The 20796-nt window shown below is 40.1% G+C and overlaps 1 protein-coding gene across 1 annotated transcript in view; it reads left to right on the forward strand.

Annotated features, from left to right (window-relative positions):
- LOC128688052 (stress-activated protein kinase JNK-like) overlaps positions 1-20796 on the forward strand; it is a 1031745-nt gene that overhangs the window by 587851 nt on the left and 423098 nt on the right. Inside the window, 1 exon segment of the mRNA XM_070083800.1 lies at positions 11092-11130. The gene's annotated coding sequence lies outside the window, so the exon portion shown is untranslated.

A 20796-nucleotide genomic window follows, 5' to 3' on the forward strand; every position in this document is an offset into this window, starting at 1 on the left:
TGCCCAACCACCCAAAACTATATCCCCCCCTGTTTTTTTTTTTTAAAATTTCTATCTTTATCCTATCAACCCGGCTGCCTTACCCCCCTTTCATTTTTCCTACCGCCTCACAACTTCCCCCCCCTCCAACTGGCTCCCTTCCCCCACCCTACAAGATGTTTTCCCCCTTTCCCTATACACGAAATCACAGCTTCCTATCTTCATCAAATTAAAACCCCAAAATATTCCTTTCCCTCTTTTCCCCAAAAATTTAACTTCCATTTTTAAAAATTTTCCTATTTTTAACTGACAAACCATTTTTTTCTCCCCAGGGGTTTTTAACTTGTTAATCCTAATCCCAAAACCTTTTTTTTTATTTTTTAAAAAATTTGTTGGGTAAAATCTCACCCACTTCCATTTGCCCCCCTTTTTTACATTCTTTTACCACTTCAACCCTTTTCTTTTTTTCCATATACCCCTTCCCCCCCTTTATCACTTCTACTTTGTAAAACTTCCCCAATGAACTTTTTTTCCCCCCCTACTTTTACATCATCATTCCACCAATCGCCCTTCCCTTTCCCCCTGCACCCACCCCTTTTCCCAACCACAAACCTTCTGAACACTCTAACACTACATTTTTAAACCCACCCCATACCTCTTCGACCCCCTTGCCTATTTCTCTCATTAGCCCATCTATCCTCCAATAGCTGTTTATATTTACCCCAACTGCCTCCTTTTAGTTTATAAACCTTTACCCCTCTCTTCCCTGATGCTTCTATTTCCTTGTAACCCATCTACCTTTACCCCTCAGGAGCTAACAACTAGAAAGGATCTGATATATCTGTGGCCCCTATAAACAGTGTACATCCTGAAGTCTACCTTTTAACAGTCTTTTATCTAACCCAAAACATAATCCAACAAAAACTGTCATTTCCCCTACATCAAAATCTATACTTATTTATCCTCTTTTTCTTTAAAAAATGATTTTCCATAACTAAACCCTTTAACAAAGGGGTTCCCAAACAAAGGGCCCCATTATCATTTAACCCCAACCCCAAACCCGCCCCCCTTTTCTTAAAAGCCCCTACTTTAACATTCAAGTCCCCTACCACACCACTTCCCTCACTTGGGCCCAAAGGGGTCCTATACATTCACTTAACATCTCTCCCCAAAAACTCTCTCCCCGATTCCCCTCTTTCCCGGCATACACCCATTATGACCCCCTTTTGATCCAACCTTTTCTTTTAAACCACATAACCCCTTTAATTTCAAAATTCATATTCTCTTTTCTCCTTCCATAACTGATCATTTAACATTACTGCTACCCCCCTTTCCTTTTCTCTAACCCCTCAGATACTCCAGATTTAATCCCATTTTTTCCCTCACTGAAACTTCCCCCTACCCCTTCAGCTTTTTTTCGCAGGTTAGACATCCAATTTTTTTCATTCTAAAATCAGCAATCATCTGTTTTTGTCATCCCACTACATCCACTTATTATTTTAAACAATCCCCGTTTTATAAAATTTTTTCTTCTTTTTCTTTTAGTAATTGTATACAGGAGAAAGGGGGGTTTGCCCATTGCCCCGGCATTTTAGTCGCCTCAAGAACAGGCTTACGGAGGAAAAATTCTTTTTCCCCTTCCCTGGGCACAAAAAGAAAAATAAAAAAGAACAAGAGCTAAGAAAAAGGAAAACCAGATGTGTATTTTAATATATGGATTGGGGTTTTTCTGTGAAGTTGGGCCAAAGTGTAAGTAGGGGGTAGCAAGATATCCTGTTATCTTAGGGGTTTATGAGACAGAAAAAAAAACCAGCAATCCTACCATCATGCAAAACAGTTACAGGTTTTGTTTTTACAGTCATCTGGCAGGACGGTAGTACTTTCCCGGTGGTTGTCTACCAACCTACTACCCCATGATTATGTATTGATTAAAGGGAGATAAAAAAACTGTTGGAGACTTGGATGCATGTTTATAGAGGGGCCACAGATATAATCAGATCACTTTTTGTTGTAGCCACACTGAGAGTAAAAAGGGAGATGGAAAAAAGGGGAAAGAAGATCAGGAAGAGAGGGAAAGGTTTATAAACAAAAAAGAGGAGGCAGTTGGGGTAAGATATAAAACCCATTGGGGGATAGAGGGGCCAAGGGAGAGCATGGGAAGGGGTTAAGAGGAAAGGGGGTAGGTTTAAAATTGGAGATTTTCAGCAGAAGTTTGTTTACAGGAAAGGGGGCAGGGGGGAAGAGGAGGACAGGAATGATGATGTAAAGAGAGTAGAAAGGAAAAATTTAAAGATAGAGAATTTTTTAAACAAAGTAGAAGTGATGAAAGGAGGGAAGAGTATATGGAAAAAAAGAGAGAAGTTAAGAAAAGGGTAAAAGAAAGTAAAAAGACAAAAAGAGTAGAGATGTTATAAACAAATTTTGTTGAAAATTAGAAAATTTTTGGGGAGTGAGATTAACAATTTTTAAAAGAGAAAAAAAAGGGATTTGTCTGTTAAAAATAGGAGGGGAGAGTTATTAAATGGAGAGGGGTAAAAATTTTTAAGGAATATTTTGAGGAATTGTTAAATGTTGATGAAGATGGGGAAGTTTGTGTTTTCTGGGGAAGGAAAAATAACATCTTGTAGGAGTGGGGGGAAGACCCAGTTGGGAGGGGGGAAGTTCTGGGGGTAGGTAAAATGAAAGGGTAAGGGGTTTTTTATGATAAAGAAATGAAAAGCAGGTGGGGATGAATTTTTATGGTTGGTAATTATTTAATAAATGTATGGAAGAGGGAAATACCTGGGGATTGGCAGAGAGCATGCATAGTTCCTTTGTATAAAGGAAAAGGGGGATAAAAGAGAGTGCAAAATTATAGGGGAAAGTCTGTTGAGTGTACCTGTAAAGTGTATGGTAGAGTTAAAATTGGAAAGAATTGAGTAAGATTTTAGGAAAGGGAAGCAGATGCCCCAAGGAGGCTTTAGGAAAGGTGGGGGGTGTGTGGACCAGGTGTTTACAGTGAAACAAAAGGGGGAAAACATTTTTAGATAAGGTTAGAGAGGTTTTGTGGATTTATGGATTTGGAAAAGGCGAACGGGGTGGATGGGGGGGAAATGTGGCAGATGTTGCAAGTGTAGGGGTGTGGGGAGGTAGGTTACTGAAAGCAGTGAAGAGTTTTTTCGAGGGTAGTGAGGTTTTGTTTTGAGAGAGGAAAAAGGGGAAATTTTTTTCCCCGTAAAAAAGGCCTTAGGGCAAGGATTTATGCCACCTGGTTTTTAATTTTATTTTAGATGGGGTTGTAAGAGAAGTAAATTTTGGGGCTTGGAAGAGGCGGGGGTTAAAAGATAAAGAATCCCCACAAGTGGGGGGTTGGGGCACAGCTTTTGCTGATGACACTGTGCCTTTGGGGGATTCAAAAGAAATTGCAGAGATTGTGGGTAATTTTTGGGTGTAAAAGAAGAAAAATTTAAAAGGGGAATACAGGAAAGAGTAAGGTTTTGAGGATAACAAAAAAATTAGGGGGATGAAAGATTGAATATCAGATTGGAGTGGGGAGAGTATGGAGGGGGGTGAACGATTCAGATATTTGGGGGGGACGTAAAAAGGGATGGGTCTATGAAAGATGAGGTGAATCAAAAATTGATGAGGGGAAAAAAGGAGGGTGCACTTAGAGTCTGTGGAGGCGAACGGGCCTTTGGGGGCAAAAAAGGGGGAAAGAAGGGAGCAGGTTTTCCAACGCCTTTTATGGGTGTGAAACTGGGGATGAATGTTGCAGGGGAGAAGGCTGGGGGCAGTGGAGATGCCTGTCTGAGGGGAAAAGTGTGGGGAATATAATGCAGAGAATTCGGGGTTTGGGTTTGGGGGAGGTGCGGATTACCAAAACTTTTTTGTCCAGGGGGGCTGGGGGAAGGGTTTTTGAGGTTTGACATGTAGGGGAGAATGGGGGGAAAAAAGAATGACTTCAAGAGTGTATCAGTCTGAGGAAGGAAGGGGGAGGGGGCGGGCCCCCGGGAAAGGGGTGGGGGGGAGGGGGAAAGGGGGGTTTGGGGTGTGAGGGGTTTGGACTTCCGAGGCACTGAGCGTTTTTTGATAGGGGTGAATGGAGACAAATGGTTTTTTAAAACTTGACGGGTTGTTGATGTGAGCAAAGTAACATTTATGAAGGGGTCAGGAAACGGGAGGCCGACTTTAGTCCTGGGGATGGGGAAAAAAATTTTGGGACCAAAAGGGGGGGTTTTAAAGTTGAGTTTAAAAAAAATGTAGTGAAAACCCCTTTTGGCAAGACAGTGATGGAGTGGGAAAGATGGTGAAAGGTTTTTCCCAACCCCGCCTTGGTGGGGAAACGCCGGGGGATAATAAAATATAATAAAAAAAAAAAATGGGCAAAACCTTTTCCAAAAAATCCCAAGCTCAGAAAACCCCACCAAAACACCTCACCGGGAACACCCAACACCGTTTCCCGGTTCCACTAACCCCTACCGGTTTTTCCCCCATTTTCAACGCACTAAAAACAAGGCAGGGGTTTTAAAAACCTTACCACCCTTTATATACAAAAAAATGTTACAAGTGCTATCACCAATCATTGCAAAACTTTTCAAACCATTGAATCCTCCACCTCCCCCAGTACTCAAAAGAAGGGTCACCCCGATCCACAAAGGGGAGACCAAAAAAGGGGTTAAAAATATAGGCCAATATCCAACTTAAAAAATCCTTTAAAAATCTTCAAAAAATTTAAATTTATAAAAAGAATCTACCCCTACCTTACCCCCTTGATGTTCCTCGTGTCCATCTCACACTGCAAAAACTCAATGCATATAAAAGGCCCTAAAATCTGGAATTCATTACCTGTAAATATAAAAGAAACACTACCTGTTTATAAATTCAAGTCTCTTCTCAAAGATCACTTACTCACCCAAAACCAAATAAATACTGAATAACTGAACCTTATAAATTGTATATCTTAAATGTTTCTCACAATTATATCACATAAATGTTAAACCTAAAACCGAATCTAACTTTATTATTTTTTAAATACACTACCTAACAGAATACTCCATTCTACTGAATGTATAGCAATGCATGCAACCATATGACCTGTCTTTGTAATACTCACTTGTGCTTTATAGTAATCTGTTTACATTAATGTTTTATCACTGATTTCATCATTGCTTAGTTAATCTTAAGTTAATTTTAAGCCAGCCCGTAATGCTATGCATAGTATAAGTGGCTTTGGCATGCTGCTCTTATCTGTATTTTTTTGTACCTCTGTATGTGTGCTCAAATTGGAAATAAATAAATAAATAAAAATAAATAAATAAATAAAAATAAATAAATAAATAAGGGTGAGAATTACTATAGAGATGAAGAAAGAGATCATTGATAAGTATGAAAGTGGAGTGCGTGTCGCCGACCTGGCCAGGTTGTACAAGAAACCCAAATCAACCATCGCTACTATTGTGGGCAACAGAAAGGCAATCAAGGAAGCTGTTCTTGCCAAAGGTTTAACTGTGTTTTCGAAACAGAGATCGCAAGTGATGGAAGATGTTGAGAGACTCTTATTGGTGTGGATAAATGAAAAACAGCTAGCAGGAGATAGCATCTCTCAAGCGATCATAAGTGAAAAGGCTAGGAAGTTGCATGAGGATTTAATTAAAAAAATGCCTGCAACTAGTGATGATGTGAGTGAATTTAAGGCCAGCAAAGGTTGGTTTGAGAGATTTAAGAAGCGTAGTGGCATACATAGTGTGATAAGGCATGGTGAGGCTGCCAGTTCGGACCACAAAGCAGCTGAAAAATATGTGCAGGAATTCAAGGAGTACATAGACAGTGAAGGACTGAAACCTGAACAAGTGTTTAATTGTGATGAAACAGGCCTGTTTTGGAAGAAAATGCCAAGCAGGACCTACATTACTGAGGAGGAAAAGGCACTCCCAGGACATAAGCCTATGAAAGACAGGCTTACTTTGTTGATGTGTTCCAATGCTACTGGTGATTGCAAAGTGAAGCCTTTATTAGTGTATCACTCTGAAACTCCCAGAGCGTTCAGGCAAAAGAATGTCCTCAAGGAGAATTTGTGTGTGCTGTGGAGGGCAAACAGTAAGGCATGGGTCACTAAGGACTTTTTCTATGACTGGTTACACCATGCATTTGCCCCCAATGTGAAAGATTACCTAACTGAAAAGAAATTAGAACTTAAGTGCCTCCTGGTGTTAGACAATGCCCCTGGTCATCCTACAGACGTGGCAGAGCGACTTTATGGGGACATGAAATTCATTAAGGTGAAGTTTTTGCCTCCTAATACCACTCCTCTCCTGCAGCCCATGGACCAGCAGGTTATTGCAAACTTCAAAAAACTGTACACAAAAGCTCTGTTTGAAAGGTGCTTTGTAGTGACCTCAGAAACTCAACTGACTCTAAGAGAGTTTTGGAGAGAGCACTTTAATATCCTCAATTGTGTAAACCTTATAGGTAAGGCTTGGGAGGGAGTGACTAAGAAGACCTTGAACTCTGCTTGGAAGAAACTGTGGCCAGAATGTGTAGACAAAAGGGATTTTGAAGGGTTTGAGGCTAACCCTGAGAGGATTATGCCAGTTGAGGAATCCATTGTGGCATTGGGAAAGTCCTTGGGGTTGGAGGTTAGTGGGGAGGATGTGGAAGAGTTGGTGGAGGAGGACAATGAAGAACTAACCACTGATGAGCTGATAGATCAACTTCAACAGCAAGAGGCCAGACCTGAGGAAACTGGTTCAGAGGAGGGGAGAGAGAAATTGAAGAAGTTGCCTACTACAAAGATTAAGGAAATCTGTGCAAAGTGGCTTGAAGTGCAAACCTTCATGGATGAAAATCACCCTCACACGGCTATTGCAAGCCTTGTTGGCAACATGTACACTGATAACGTTGTGAAACACTTTAGGGAAGTCATAAAGGAACGAGAGGTACAGGCCACTATGGACAGATATGTTGTGCGAAAGAAGTCCAGTGACTCTGAAGCTGGTCCTAGTGGCATTAAAAGAAGAAGGGAAGTAACCCCAGAAAAGGACTCGACACCTCAAGTCTTAATGGAAGGGGATTCCCCTTCTAAACACTAACACTCTCTCTCCCCTCCTCCCATCCCATCAGTCATCACCAGATCTTCAATAAAAGTAAGTGTCATGTAATTGTGCATGCCTTTTTCAGTTTGTGTGTATTAAAATTAACATTTCATGTGGTAAATTTTTTTTTTTTCATACTTTTGGGTGTCTTGCACGGATTAATTTGATTTCCATTATTTCTTATGGGGAAAATTCATTCGCATACCGATCATTTCGCATAACAATGAGCCCTCTTGCACGGATTAAAGTCGCTATGCGGGGGTCCACTGTACTATGATTGCTTTGGTTCCCAACCTTGACAAAATTGACAGCAAGATATTCTGGACATTGTTTGTGAGCAATTTTATAAACATGATTTAGCTTCAGTTGTTTTACTCTGTCTTCAACATTCAGCATATCCAACTGCTGCAATTCATCCTGGCCTACATGTTCTCTTGGTCCCAGCCCCAGGATGAATCTTACGATTTTGTTCTGGGTGATTTGCAGTCTATCTTTCAGTTTTTTGTCAAGGCAGAGTACCAAGAAGAGCAAGTGTAATCCATATGGCATTGTATAAGGGCTAGACATAGGGTCCTGCGAGCCTCAGTAGGTAGACACTGTGCTTGTCTATACAGGAACTTCAGTCTGGCATTCGCTTTCTTTACTACACTGTTCCCTATCAATTCTCCTGACATGCATGGGTCAAAGGGGATTCCCAAATATTTTACTGATGAAACCAAAGTGATGGGCTCCCCATTACATTGAACATTAAAATTATTTACCCTTCTCAGTTTATGTTTCGTGCCAAAGAGAATGGCTTCAGTTTTCCCTAGGTGTAATGATAGTTTGTTGTCTACTAACCATTTGCTGCAGGACTCTAGTTCCAGTGTTAAAACATTAGCAATATCTTGTGGGTCTTTACCTGACACTAACAGAGCACTGTCATCTGCATACAGTAGGAGTTTGCACTTGACACTGATAGGCATATCATTGACATAACATAAGAATAATAAGGGACCCAGAATACTACCTTGGGGAACTCCACATGTTATCGGCAGGGGTTCTGATTCTGTTTTGTTGATTTTGACTATTTGTCTCCTGTTGCTAAGGTAGGACTTAAACCAGTCTACAGAACCTATACGGATAGCTTGAAGTTTATTACATAATATATTGTGGTTGACAGTATCGAAGGCCTTTTGCAGGTCTAAGGTTACCATACCTATGAGGTTCCCCTTTGACATTTCAGTTCTTAGGTAATCCATCAGATTAACCCTTTGACTGTTTCAGGCCCCTCTCTGAAACTGTCATTCTATGTCGCTCAATTTTTGAAAAAAAAAAAAATTATTTTTTCTTATGAAATGATAGAGAATCTTTTCCCGATGGTAATGACACCAAAAGTTCGAACTTTGGTCGAAAACTCGTGGAATTATGCTCCCGCGAAGTTAGCGGTCTCAGCGACATGTGCGTATCGGCGATTTCGCCGACTTCGAGCCCAATTTTCAGCCAATTCCATTGTTCCAGTTGACCAAACTCATAGCTATTTCTTTAGAACTCCATTTTATCTATCAGCTGAGTACAAGAAACCTCCCATTTACTAATTTGGACTACCCAATATGGTGGTCAGAAATTGGCAATTTGGCCAATTTCACGCAAAATAAAAATGATGCCAATTTCAAAATAGGGTCCAGAATAAACAAGGCAGACATTCGTGGCACTAAAATAACATATGCTCTGTTTATTAGTCACATCTCTAGGCCCCTCTTATATTATTATTGCTTTCTATTTTGATTTTTTATTCATACAAAAAAATACAAAATTTACTGTTATGCAGACGACTGCATTATTGTAAAAATGGTATAAATAATATCAGTGCACTAGTGAAAGAATATTAGACTCCCCAGTTGACTTGTATTGGACGTGTGGTGTGATTTATTTACTCTTGAACATTGGTAAAAATCGAACATTTCCGCTACTTTGAGCTCAGTTTCAAGGTCGTTTTCATCGTAAAAGTAATGAAAATCATCTCTATTTCTGTAATATGTTTTCCATTTTATCACCTAAGACCATGAAAACGCGAATACAATGATAAATACTATACGAAAATACACCTCAAAGTCGGCGTTTCATTCCAAAAAAACGATCAGAGTTTTTTTTTTCTCTATGCAATGTGTGCTGCAGGATTTTTTTTATGTGGTGCACACTGACCACACAGACCCATTCTCTCACATGTGGGCCTACCAGCTTTCTCCCACTTGATTTGAAGCCGCTAGAATTATTGAGTATATATACGTCAGAAACATTGGCTCGTAAGACGTATTTATACGTCGAAAACAGTCAAAGGGTTAATAAAGGAGGTGTCGGTTGAGTAGGATCTTCTAAAGCCCGATTGATAGCTATGGAGAATGTTGTTGTCATTAAGGTACTTAACTACTTGAGAATATACCGCCCTCTCTAGAATTTTAGATATTATACTGAGTATACTAACAGGCCTATAGTTGCTTACATCAGACCTACTATTTTTCTTGAAGATAGGAGTAACTCTGGCCTCCTTGAACCCCTCCGGTACAGTATTAGTGATGATTGATAGATTTATTATGTGAGCAATAGGGATTGACAGTTCAGAAGCACCATCTTTTAGGAACTTAGACGGGATGTTATCAGGGCCTGTGCTCTTAGTTAGGTTTAACCTGCTTAGTTCTTTTTGAATAAAGTCATGAGATACACTTACTAGTTGACAACTGTTTGGGGTTACCCCTTTATTGGTATAGTATGTTTGAAACTTATCAGAGTCTGTGTTAAAGGTATTTGATGCAGCTGGTAGTTTACTTACTAGTGTTGATGCAACAGATGTATAGTATGAAATAAAGCAATTTGCCACCTTAGATGTTTCGTGGCATACCTCATTATCGATAGTGAGTACTATGTTAGACCTATCTACTGGCTTATGGCTATACCCCAACTCTTTTAGTTTTTGCCAGAGCTTTCTGGGGTTATGCTTATACTCTTCAATTTTTGAGCAGTAGTGCTTTGCCTTTGCTCCTTTTATAAGTCTCTGTACTCTGTTCCTCACCCTTTGGAATTCATTTAGTGCTGCAATATCCTGTCTGTTTGCTTTAAATCTTTTTAGCAGCTGGTCTCTGAGTTTCATATTATCTAATATCTCAGTATTCATCCAGGGTTCAGGGAAGAAGGCGAGGAGGGGAGAAAGAGGAGAGCTTATGCCTTTTCGCAAATGATCGACTCCATAACACTATCTCCTACTAACTGTTTTCCGTTGATCCACACCAACAACAACTTCTCCACATCTTCAATTGTTTGTGATCTCTCTTTAGTTAGCATAATTACCCCTTTTGCAACTTCAGCTTCCTTGATTTCTACTTTCTTTGCCAGGATGGAACAGATTGTTGATTTCAACTTCCCATACATCCTGGCAAGCTCGGCTGAACGTACGCCACTTTCGTATTTTTCTATGATCTCTTTCTTAAATTCTATTTTGTTTCTCACCTTCTTTACCAAAGGGCTGGCACTAGGAACTTTCTTTGGGCCCATGGTGGCTTATTTCGCAGTTGCAATTAATAAACAAGCACAAAAATTGCAGAATGTTTCGAATGAATGCTCACTCAACCAGTGACAGAGCCAGACTGAGACCTGTACACATGAGAGTGTCAGCATCTTGGGTAGGCAGACACATCTGATATGTACGATTTCATGATGGAGATATGAAATCCAGACCAAAATTTTGCCCAAAAAAGTGTTCTGAATACAAATTGTATGATATTCGGACAGTATGAAAACCAGAGTTCCACTGTACATTGAATTGTGTATGACTAGCACCAACAGGGTGATTGATCAGGCAGTCAACCAGAACTCCTGGTCTGAGACTAAACTGCAGGGGCAATGACCTCCCCTTCCTTCCTGGATCACCTACAGGGAGAATGCAAGGGAAGGCTTAGTGAGGGAGGTGTAGTGAAGATTGTGTACTAGGGAGGTGTAGTGAGGGAGATGTAGTGAAAGTGGTGTAGTGAGGGAGAAACAACACTTAATGTGGTTTCTTGTATTGCAGGAGTGGGCACCCGCCATCTTTCACTTATATGATGACATGGTGAGTATATCCTGGTGTTTATATACCAGGTCACAGGTATTTTTCATGACATGATGAGTATATCCTGGGACAGTATATGCCATGACTTTACTGAAATATGCTAGGAAGATTGCCGCAGTATAAGAAACATGAATATGAATCAGTGTCTTGAAAGGATGAGCTCAGTGGAAGTGTCTTACAGACATATCTCATTAAGCAGAAGGAAGAGATGATGCAAGTTAGAAAGATGCTCCTCTACAGGTGATGATGAACAGTCACACAAGTTGAAGATTAAGACACATGTGCAACACTTGGGTATCTTTATTGATGAAATGTTTCACCTACACAGTAGGCGTCTTCAGTCAAATACAGAGGGAGCAGTAGTAGCTCAACTCCATGGAGCTCAACTCTTCTCCAGGCTGAGGGACTGACCACCTCAAATACTTTTTCTCCCAGGTTAATGGACTGGTTACATCACCTTTATTTCACTACTACTGTTGCCTCCGTATTTGACTGAAGAAGTCTACTGTATAGGTGAAACACTTCATCAATAAAGATACCCAGCTGTTGCACAGGTGTCTTGATCTTCAACTTGTTGGTATTTAACCCTTTCAGGGTTGGTGCTGTACTAGTACGGCTTGCACGCCAGGGTTGGTGCTGTACTAGTACACATATTTTCTAGCACCTTCAAATCTAGTGAAAGAAAGCTGGTAGGCCTATATATGAAAGAATGGGTCTATGTGGTCAGTGTGCACAATATAAAAAAAATCTTGCAGCACACAGTGCATAATCGGAAAAAAAAAATTCCGACCGTGTTTTTGCTTTAAAACAGTGAATTTGCAGTGTATTTTTGTATGCTATTTATGGTTGTATTCTAGTTTTCCTGGTCTCATTTTATAGAATGGAAGACATATTACAGAAATTGAGATGATTATGATTGATTTCATAATGAAAAGTATCTTGAAATTGAGCTCAAAGTAGCAGAAATGTTCGCTTTTTGCCAAAGTTCAAAAGTAAACAAATCATGCTACGCGTCCAATACACGTCAACTGGTGAGTCTAATATTCTTTCACAAGTTTGCGCTGATATTATTTATACCATTTCTATTTCTGCATAACAGTAAATCTTCTATTTTTTTTTTTTGTGAGAATACAAATTCAAGGTGGAAAACAAAAGAAATGTAAGAGAGGCCTGGGGATGAGATTAATGAACAGAAATTTTTTTTTATTTTAGTGCCAGGAATGTCTGTCTGGTTTATTCTGGACCCTATTTGGAAATTGGCATCTTTTGAAATTAGTGTGAAATTGACAAAATTGCCAATTTCTGACCACTTTATTGGATAGTTGAAATCAGTAAATGGGTGGTTTCTTGCACTTATTCGATAGAAAAAATGGAGTTCTAGTAAAATAGTTATGATTTTTGTCAACTGGTACATTGGAATTGGCCAAAAATAGGGCTCAAAGTGGGTGAAATCGCTGATGCGTAAACATAGTCGAGACTGCTAACTTTGAAAGAGCATAATTCCGTAAGTTTACCATCAAATTTCATACTTTTGGTGTCATTATGATCAGGAAAAGATAAAATTATCATTTCATAAGTTTTTTTTTTTTTTTTTTTTTTTAAATTCTGACCCTGAGAACAACTTTAGGAGAGGGCCTGTCGACCATGAAAGGGTTAATACCATTTCCAACAATCACACAATGTCTCAGGGGTTTCAGGCTTTCACAAAAACAAAAAATAAAAATTCGTTAAAGAAATGGAAAACGTTTATCAAGAGTAGACTGCATCACACAGAGACAGAAGAACAGAAACCAAAAATTATTTTTTTTATGTGTAAAATTAAGGGTAAGAACTATTTTTAGTATTTGCTTAAAGGAAATGCAACTTAACCGATAGTAGTGTACTTTTCTTCAGAGCAGTCTCCAATCCCAGAGCAGTCGGGTTGAGCTCTGCCTCCTGGATTGCTTCTGCTCCATTTTCTCGGAACAAAGTTTTGTGGGGGTGCCAAATTTCATTTTTATTTTTGTATTAATGATGTATCTTGGAGGGTGTGCTCCATTTCCTTGAATCAACATTTTTCCCCCAACTTATGTTTGCCTTTAGTTTAAGACCTTTTTAAGTGCACAGAAATATAATTACTATTCAGTTTGCATCTTTTGGAATTTTTGTGGTTGATGTCAACACCCTCAAATACTTATCTCCTTCTCTGTAGTTTTATGTCCTACTTTTATTATTCCTACTTCTATTGTGTGTAGTAACCACTCTTAAGTCATTTATTTCCTTGTTTATATAGGTTCACATCCCTTTATCTGAAACCCTTGGGGACTGTATCATTTTGAATTTCAGAACTTCTTGAATTTCAGAATTATTCTCAACGCCTTCACATGGTGGTGTGACCCAACATGGAGATGACTGACGCTCCACACTCCATGAAAAAACTTCAGTTTTTGGAACTTTTCAAATTTCAGAATTTTGGATAAAGGGACATGGACCTGTATAACCACATAGCCGATATTGGCCGTATAAGATATATTGCACGGTCTGAGCACATAATAAGTATTTAGGCTTTTATTAATAAAAAACATGGTAATGAAAATTTTTTTATCAGTCCTTTTATGTTTACATAATACGGGGCCACAGATATATCAGATCACTTTCTAGTTGTAGCTACACTGAGAGTAAAAGGTAGATGGGATACAAGGAGAATAGAAGCATCAGGGAAGAGAGAGGTGAAGGTTTATAAACTAAAAGAGGAGGCAGTTAGGGTAAGATATAAACAGCTATTGGAGGATAGATGGGCTAATGAGAGCATAGGCAATGGGGTCGAAGAGGTATGGGGTAGGTTTAAAAATGTAGTGTTAGAGTGTTCAGCAGAAGTTTGTGGTTACAGGAAAGTGGGTGCAGGAGGGAAGAGGAGCGATTGGTGGAATGATGATGTAAAGAGAGTAGTAAGGGAGAAAAAGTTAGCATATGAGAAGTTTTTACAAAGTAGAAGTGATGCAAGGAGGGAAGAGTATATGGAGAAAAAGAGAGAGGTTAAGAGAGTGGTGAAGCAATGTAAAAAGAGAGCAAATGAGAGAGTGGGTGAGATGTTATCAACAAATTTTGTTGAAAATAAGAAAAAGTTTTGGAGTGAGATTAACAAGTTAAGAAAGCCTAGAGAACAAATGGATTTGTCAGTTAAAAATAGGAGAGGAGAGTTATTAAATGGAGAGTTAGAGGTATTGGGAAGATGGAAGGAATATTTTGAGGAATTGTTAAATGTTGATGAAGATAGGGAAGCTGTGATTTCGTGTATAGGGCAAGGAGGAATAACATCTTGTAGGAGTGAGGAAGAGCCAGTTGTGAGTGTGGGGGAAGTTCGTGAGGCAGTAGGTAAAATGAAAGGGGGTAAGGCAGCCGGGATTGATGGGATAAAGATAGAAATGTTAAAAGCAGGTGGGGATATAGTTTTGGAGTGGTTGGTGCAATTGTTTAATAAATGTATGGAAGAGGGTAAGGTACCTAGGGATTGGCAGAGAGCATGCATAGTTCCTTTGTATAAAGGCAAAGGGGATAAAAGAGAGTGCAAAAATTATAGGGGGATAAGTCTGTTGAGTGTACCTGGTAAAGTGTATGGTAGAGTTATAATTGAAAGAATTAAGAGTAAGACGGAGAATAGGATAGCAGATGAACAAGGAGGCTTTAGGAAAGGTAGGGGGTGTGTGGACCAGGTGTTTACAGTGAAACATATAAGTGAACAGTATTTAGATAAGGCTAAAGAGGTCTTTGTGGCATTTATGGATTTGGAAAAGGCGTATGACAGGGTGGATAGGGGGGCAATGTGGCAGATGTTGCAAGTGTATGGTGTAGGAGGTAGGTTACTGAAAGCAGTGAAGAGTTTTTACGAGGATAGTGAGGCTCAAGTTAGAGTATGTAGGAAAGAGGGAAATTTTTTCCCAGTAAAAGTAGGACTTAGACAAGGATGTGTGATGTCACCGTGGTTGTTTAATATATTTATAGATGGGGTTGTAAGAGAAGTAAATGCGAGGGTCTTGGCAAGAGGCGTGGAGTTAAAAGATAAAGAATCACACACAAAGTGGGAGTTGTCACAGCTGCTCTTTGCTGATGACACTGTGCTCTTGGGAGATTCTGAAGAGAAGTTGCAGAGATTGGTGGATGAATTTGGTAGGGTGTGCAAAAGAAGAAAATTAAAGGTGAATACAGGAAAGAGTAAGGTTATGAGGATAACAAAAAGATTAGGTGATGAAAGATTGAATATCAGATTGGAGGGAGAGAGTATGGAGGAGGTGAACGTATTCAGATATTTGGGAGTGGACGTGTCAGCGGATGGGTCTATGAAAGATGAGGTGAATCATAGAATTGATGAGGGAAAAAGAGTGAGTGGTGCACTTAGGAGTCTGTGGAGACAAAGAACTTTGTCCTTGGAGGCAAAGAGGGGAATGTATGAGAGTATAGTTTTACCAACGCTCTTATATGGGTGTGAAGCGTGGGTGATGAATGTTGCAGCGAGGAGAAGGCTGGAGGCAGTGGAGATGTCATGTCTGAGGGCAATGTGTGGTGTGAATATAATGCAGAGAATTCGTAGTTTGGAAGTTAGGAGGAGGTGCGGGATTACCAAAACTGTTGTCCAGAGGGCTGAGGAAGGGTTGTTGAGGTGGTTCGGACATGTAGAGAGAATGGAGCGAAACAGAATGACTTCAAGAGTGTATCAGTCTGTAGTGGAAGGAAGGCGGGGTAGGGGTCGGCCTAGGAAGGGTTGGAGGGAGGGGGTAAAGGAGGTTTTGTGTGCGAGGGGCTTGGACTTCCAGCAGGCATGCTTGAGCGTGTTTGATAGGAGTGAATGGAGACAAATGGTTTTTAATACTTGACGTGCTGTTGGAGTGTGAGCAAAGTAACATTTATGAAGGGATTCAGGGAAACCGGCAGGCCGGACTTGAGTCCTGGAGATGGGAAGTACAGTGCCTGCACTCTGAAGGAGGGGTGTTAATGTTGCAGTTTAAAAACTGTAGTGTAAAGCACCCTTCTGGCAAGACAGTGATGGAGTGAATGATGGTGAAAGTTTTTCTTTTTCGGGCCACCCTGCCTTGGTGGGAATCGGCCGGTGTGATAATAAAAAAAAAAAAATATACAGTGGAGCCTCAAAAATCGAACTGCTCCCAACACGACCAATTATGTAAGTGTATTTTTGTAAGTGCTTTTATAAGTGTATTTTTGAGGGTCTGAAATGGACTAATCTAATTTATATTATTCCTGATGGGAATAAATTCATTCGGTAAAGGCACTCGAACAGCCTTCTGGACCGAAGAAAGTTCGATATTTGAGGTTCCACTGTATACAGTGGAACCTCGAGTTTTGGCCACCCCAGGTTTCGGCCGTTTTGAGTTTTGGTTACTTTTTTCGGCTAAATTTTGTCTTGAATTTTGAACAGTAACTTGAGTTTCAGCCGTTGTGCCAGACCTGTCCGTCTACGCGCACCCACACAAAGCCCCCCACGCATGTGTTGTGAGTCAGTCTGGCTTTGCTTCTCCTCGAGTGAACATTACCTTGCGCATTCATCCAAACATTTCACAATAATCCATTGTTTTTTTGTTTGTTGATTGAGTGCGACTGCTACATAATTAATCATGGGCCCAAAGAAACTTTTTAGTGCCTGCCCTGTGGTAAAGAAAGTGAGAAACATGATAGAATTGAAGAAAGAGATTATCAAAAAATACAAAAGTGGTATGAGTGTGCTGGAACTTGTCATGTTGTATGGCAAAAACAAATCAACCATCAGTTCCATCCTGTCGAAGAAAAAAGAAATCAAGGAAGCTGATGTTGTGAAAGGGGTAGATATGCTACCAAAAAATAGATTACAGACAATCGAAGATGTTGAGAAGTTGTTGGTGTGCATCAACGATAAACAATTAGTGGGAGATAGTGTTTCAGAGACAATCATTTGTGAAAAGGTGAGGCAGTTGCACTCGGATCTCGTAAAGAAAATGCCTGGAACAAGTGCTGCTGTTAATGAATTTAAGACCAGCAGAGGCTGGTTTGACAGCTTCAAGAAGTGTAGTGATATACGCAATGTTGCAAGCCATGGCAAGGCTGCAAGTTCAGGCAAACGTGCAGCTGAAAAATTCATGCATGAATTCAAGGACTATGTAGAGGCTCAAGGATTCATCCTCCAACAAGTGTTCAATTGTGATGAAGCAAGCCTCTTTTGGAAGAAAATGCCAAGAGGACCTACATCACACAGGAGGAAAAGGCACTACCAGGACCAGGACACAAGCCTATGAAAGACAGGCTAACTGTCTTGCTCTGTGGTAATGCTAGTGGGGATGTAAAAGTGAATCCTTTACTGGTGTATCACTCTGAAAATCCCAGTGTGTTCAAGAGAAACAATGTCGTCAAGAGTAGATTGTGCGTGATGTGGAGGTCTAACAATAAGGCATGGGTCACAAGGCAAATTTTCATTGACTGGGTCCTTGAAGTGTTTGGCCTGAGTGTGAAAAAATACCTACAGGAAAATAAATTGTCACTCAAGTGCCTCCTGGTACTGGACAATGCTCCTGCTCATCCTCCAAACTTGGTAGACAAATTGTCTAGGGATTTCAGTTTTATAACAGTGAAGTTCTTGCCTCCTAACACCACTCCTCTCATCCAGCCCATGGACAAGCAGGGCACTTCAAACTTCAAAAAACTCTACATGAAAGCACTGAATTAACCCTAAGAGAGTTCTGGAGGAATCACTTCAGTATCTACAACTGCATAAGCCTTATGGTAAGGCTTGGCAGGGAGTGACTTCCAGGACTTTGAACACTGCTTGGAGAAAATTATGGCCAGGATGTGTCCAAAAGAAGGATTTTGAAAGGTTTGAGGCTGACCCTGTCGACCCTATGCCTGTTGTGGAATGTATTGTGGCATTGGGGAATTCCTTGGGGTTGGATGTGAGTGGCGAGGATGTGGAAGAGTTGGTGGGGGACCATAATGAAGAGCTAACCACTGAAAAGCTGCAAAAGTTTCATGCAACAGACAGCTGAGGAAATTGCTTCAGAGGAGGAGGAAGAGGGAGGGAAGGAGATTTGTGCAATGTGGAGTAGGGTACAGGCAAATGACCTTGCACATCTAATACACGCCAGCTGGCAAGTCTAATATATACGTTCACAAATGTGGTGACATTATTTATACAATTATTACAATATTGCATAACAGTAAATCTTCTATTTTTTGGTTTGAATAAAAATTCCTTATGTGAATAAAAAATCAAAATGGAATTCATTTGTAAAGCCTGAAAATGTAAATAATGAACAGAGGAAATGTTAGTTTAGTTCCAGGAATGCCTGCATTGTTTATTCTGGACCCTATTTCGAAATTAGAATGTTTAGAACTTTGCATTAAATTGGCCAAATTACCAATTTCCAATCACTTTATTTTGTAGTTGAAACAGTTGATTTGGCAATTTCTTGTGCTCAGTCGATAGAATAGAAGTAATACTAGTGAAATAACTAAGAATTTGGTCGACTGGAATAATGTAATTGGCCTAAAATGGGAGTCAGATTTGGCAAAATCGCCGATGCGTAAATATCGCTGACACACCAAAATTCACAAGAGCATAATTCCGTCAATTTTCCACCAAATTTTGTACTTTTTGTTTTATTACCTTCAGAAAAAGATTCTCTAACCATTCCATAAGAAAAAATAAAAAAGTTATTTTTTTGAAAATTCTTGGACACTGGTGCACCCTTTGAAATTTGGCCTCTGGACCCTGGAAGGGTTAATGCCACTAGGACCAGCTTGAGAGTCACTGTACCTCTATCACACAACAAATCTGTCCATAGAGCTCTGTGCCTCCCATTCCTTTAAGACTTTCCTAAAATGGGCCATAATATTGTCATTGTACAGGTTGCCAACACAGCTTGCAGTAGCTGTGTCAGGGTGATTTTCATCCGTAAAGGTTTGCAGTTCAACCCACTTTGCACACATTTCCTTAATCTCTTTTTTCAATTCCATGCTAATTCTCGCCCTTTTTACCACAGGGATGGCACGAGAAGCTTTCTTGGGGTCCATGGTGACTTATTTTGCAGTTACAAGCACTAAAAGCACTGGGATAATGTGAAATGTACCGAATGTATGAGTAGATGCGACCGCACTGGCTGGCTTGTAAGCACTGGCGCTGAGGCCACATGTGGGATGTGTCCTGGATGAATCATGTAAGGCGAGTTTTTTATCTTGAGGCGAGGCAATATTTTTGCGTTCAAATGCTTTGTATGGCGGATTTAACGTAACGTGGTGCGTTCGTAAGGCGGGGGTCCATTGTAAATGTAAAGCACTAATAAAATGTATAAATGAACATTTAACATCACACTTACCTTTTATTGAAGACTTTTGTTGGTTTATGGCAGATGGTGCAGAGAGAGGGGAGGCGAGTTTATTGTTGGAGAATATGACACTAACATCAACTCTACACCATTCCATGTTTCTATGTTATTAATAAACAATATTAATAACATAGAAACACGGAATATACTCTAGAATGAATAAAATAAGTCATTATGTATGTCACGAGAGGTGTTGTTGTTGGGTGTATAAGGGCCACTGAGAGTAAGCCGTCCATAATGGTGGTGAAGCAGCAGCTGAAGCGGTGGTGTTTTCTGTAGCCCTTTATAACTCTAACAACATTGGAGGAGTTGGTAGAATCGCTAAATCACTGAAAAAGGCACTCTCTACCACCATCACTACCACTTTCTACCACTATCACAACCACTACCAGCCTCTGCCACCGTCACTACCACCCTCTACCACTATCACAACCACTACCAGCCTCTACCACCGTCATTACCACCCTCTACCACTATCACAACTGCTACCACCCTCTACCACCCTCTTCCACTATCACAACTGCTACCACCCTCTATCACCATCACTACCACCCTCTACCACTATCACAACTGCTACCACTCTACCACCACCACCTTCGTATTTTTCTACAAACTTTTTCTTAAGTTATGTGTGTTTCTCACATTCTTTACCAAAGGGCTGAAACTAGAAGCTTTCTTTGGAGCCATGGTGACTTATTTATCAGTTGCAAGCACTAAAACGAGTGGAATATTATGAAATGTATTGTATGAACTCGTGGGATCATCCTCATTCACTGATAAACAATGGCACACTGGCTGGGAATGGAGTATGAGGTGGCTCGGGGCTGTGTGTACACTTCCCAGACGAATGACTATTTGTGAGTCAAACGACAATTCACGAGTCAATGTTTTAACGAAAATAACGTTATGATTTTCGAAAATTACGACTTTCGAGCCTTACGATTATTGAGGATCCACTGTATCTATAAGACTCATCATACTTTGTGATATTAAGCAATGATTTCCCATAAATGGCATTATTGGTTAGTTTGAAAGCTTTAGACTTGATGGGGCATTGTGTGGCCGTTCTCTGCTCAATATAAGTTTTTATAAAGGGCTCTAAAAATTTTGACTGAGTATATATCCATACTGCATGTACCTTTTCCACCTCCAACCCAAGTTCCATTAAAAGTTGAAGCAATTCCAAACTCACTAGATAATTTTATATTAGATTTAGGTATCTTTCTACCTTCATTTTTCAAAACAGATTTGCAGTAAGAAGGTAACATCTCTTCTGATACATTCGTGTGTGACAGTATCGAGCGGAGTTCATCTGTGCATCTAG

This window comes from Cherax quadricarinatus, chromosome 10 (genome assembly GCF_038502225.1).
Source record: "Cherax quadricarinatus isolate ZL_2023a chromosome 10, ASM3850222v1, whole genome shotgun sequence".
Classification (NCBI taxonomy): Eukaryota; Metazoa; Arthropoda; class Malacostraca; order Decapoda; family Parastacidae; genus Cherax; species Cherax quadricarinatus.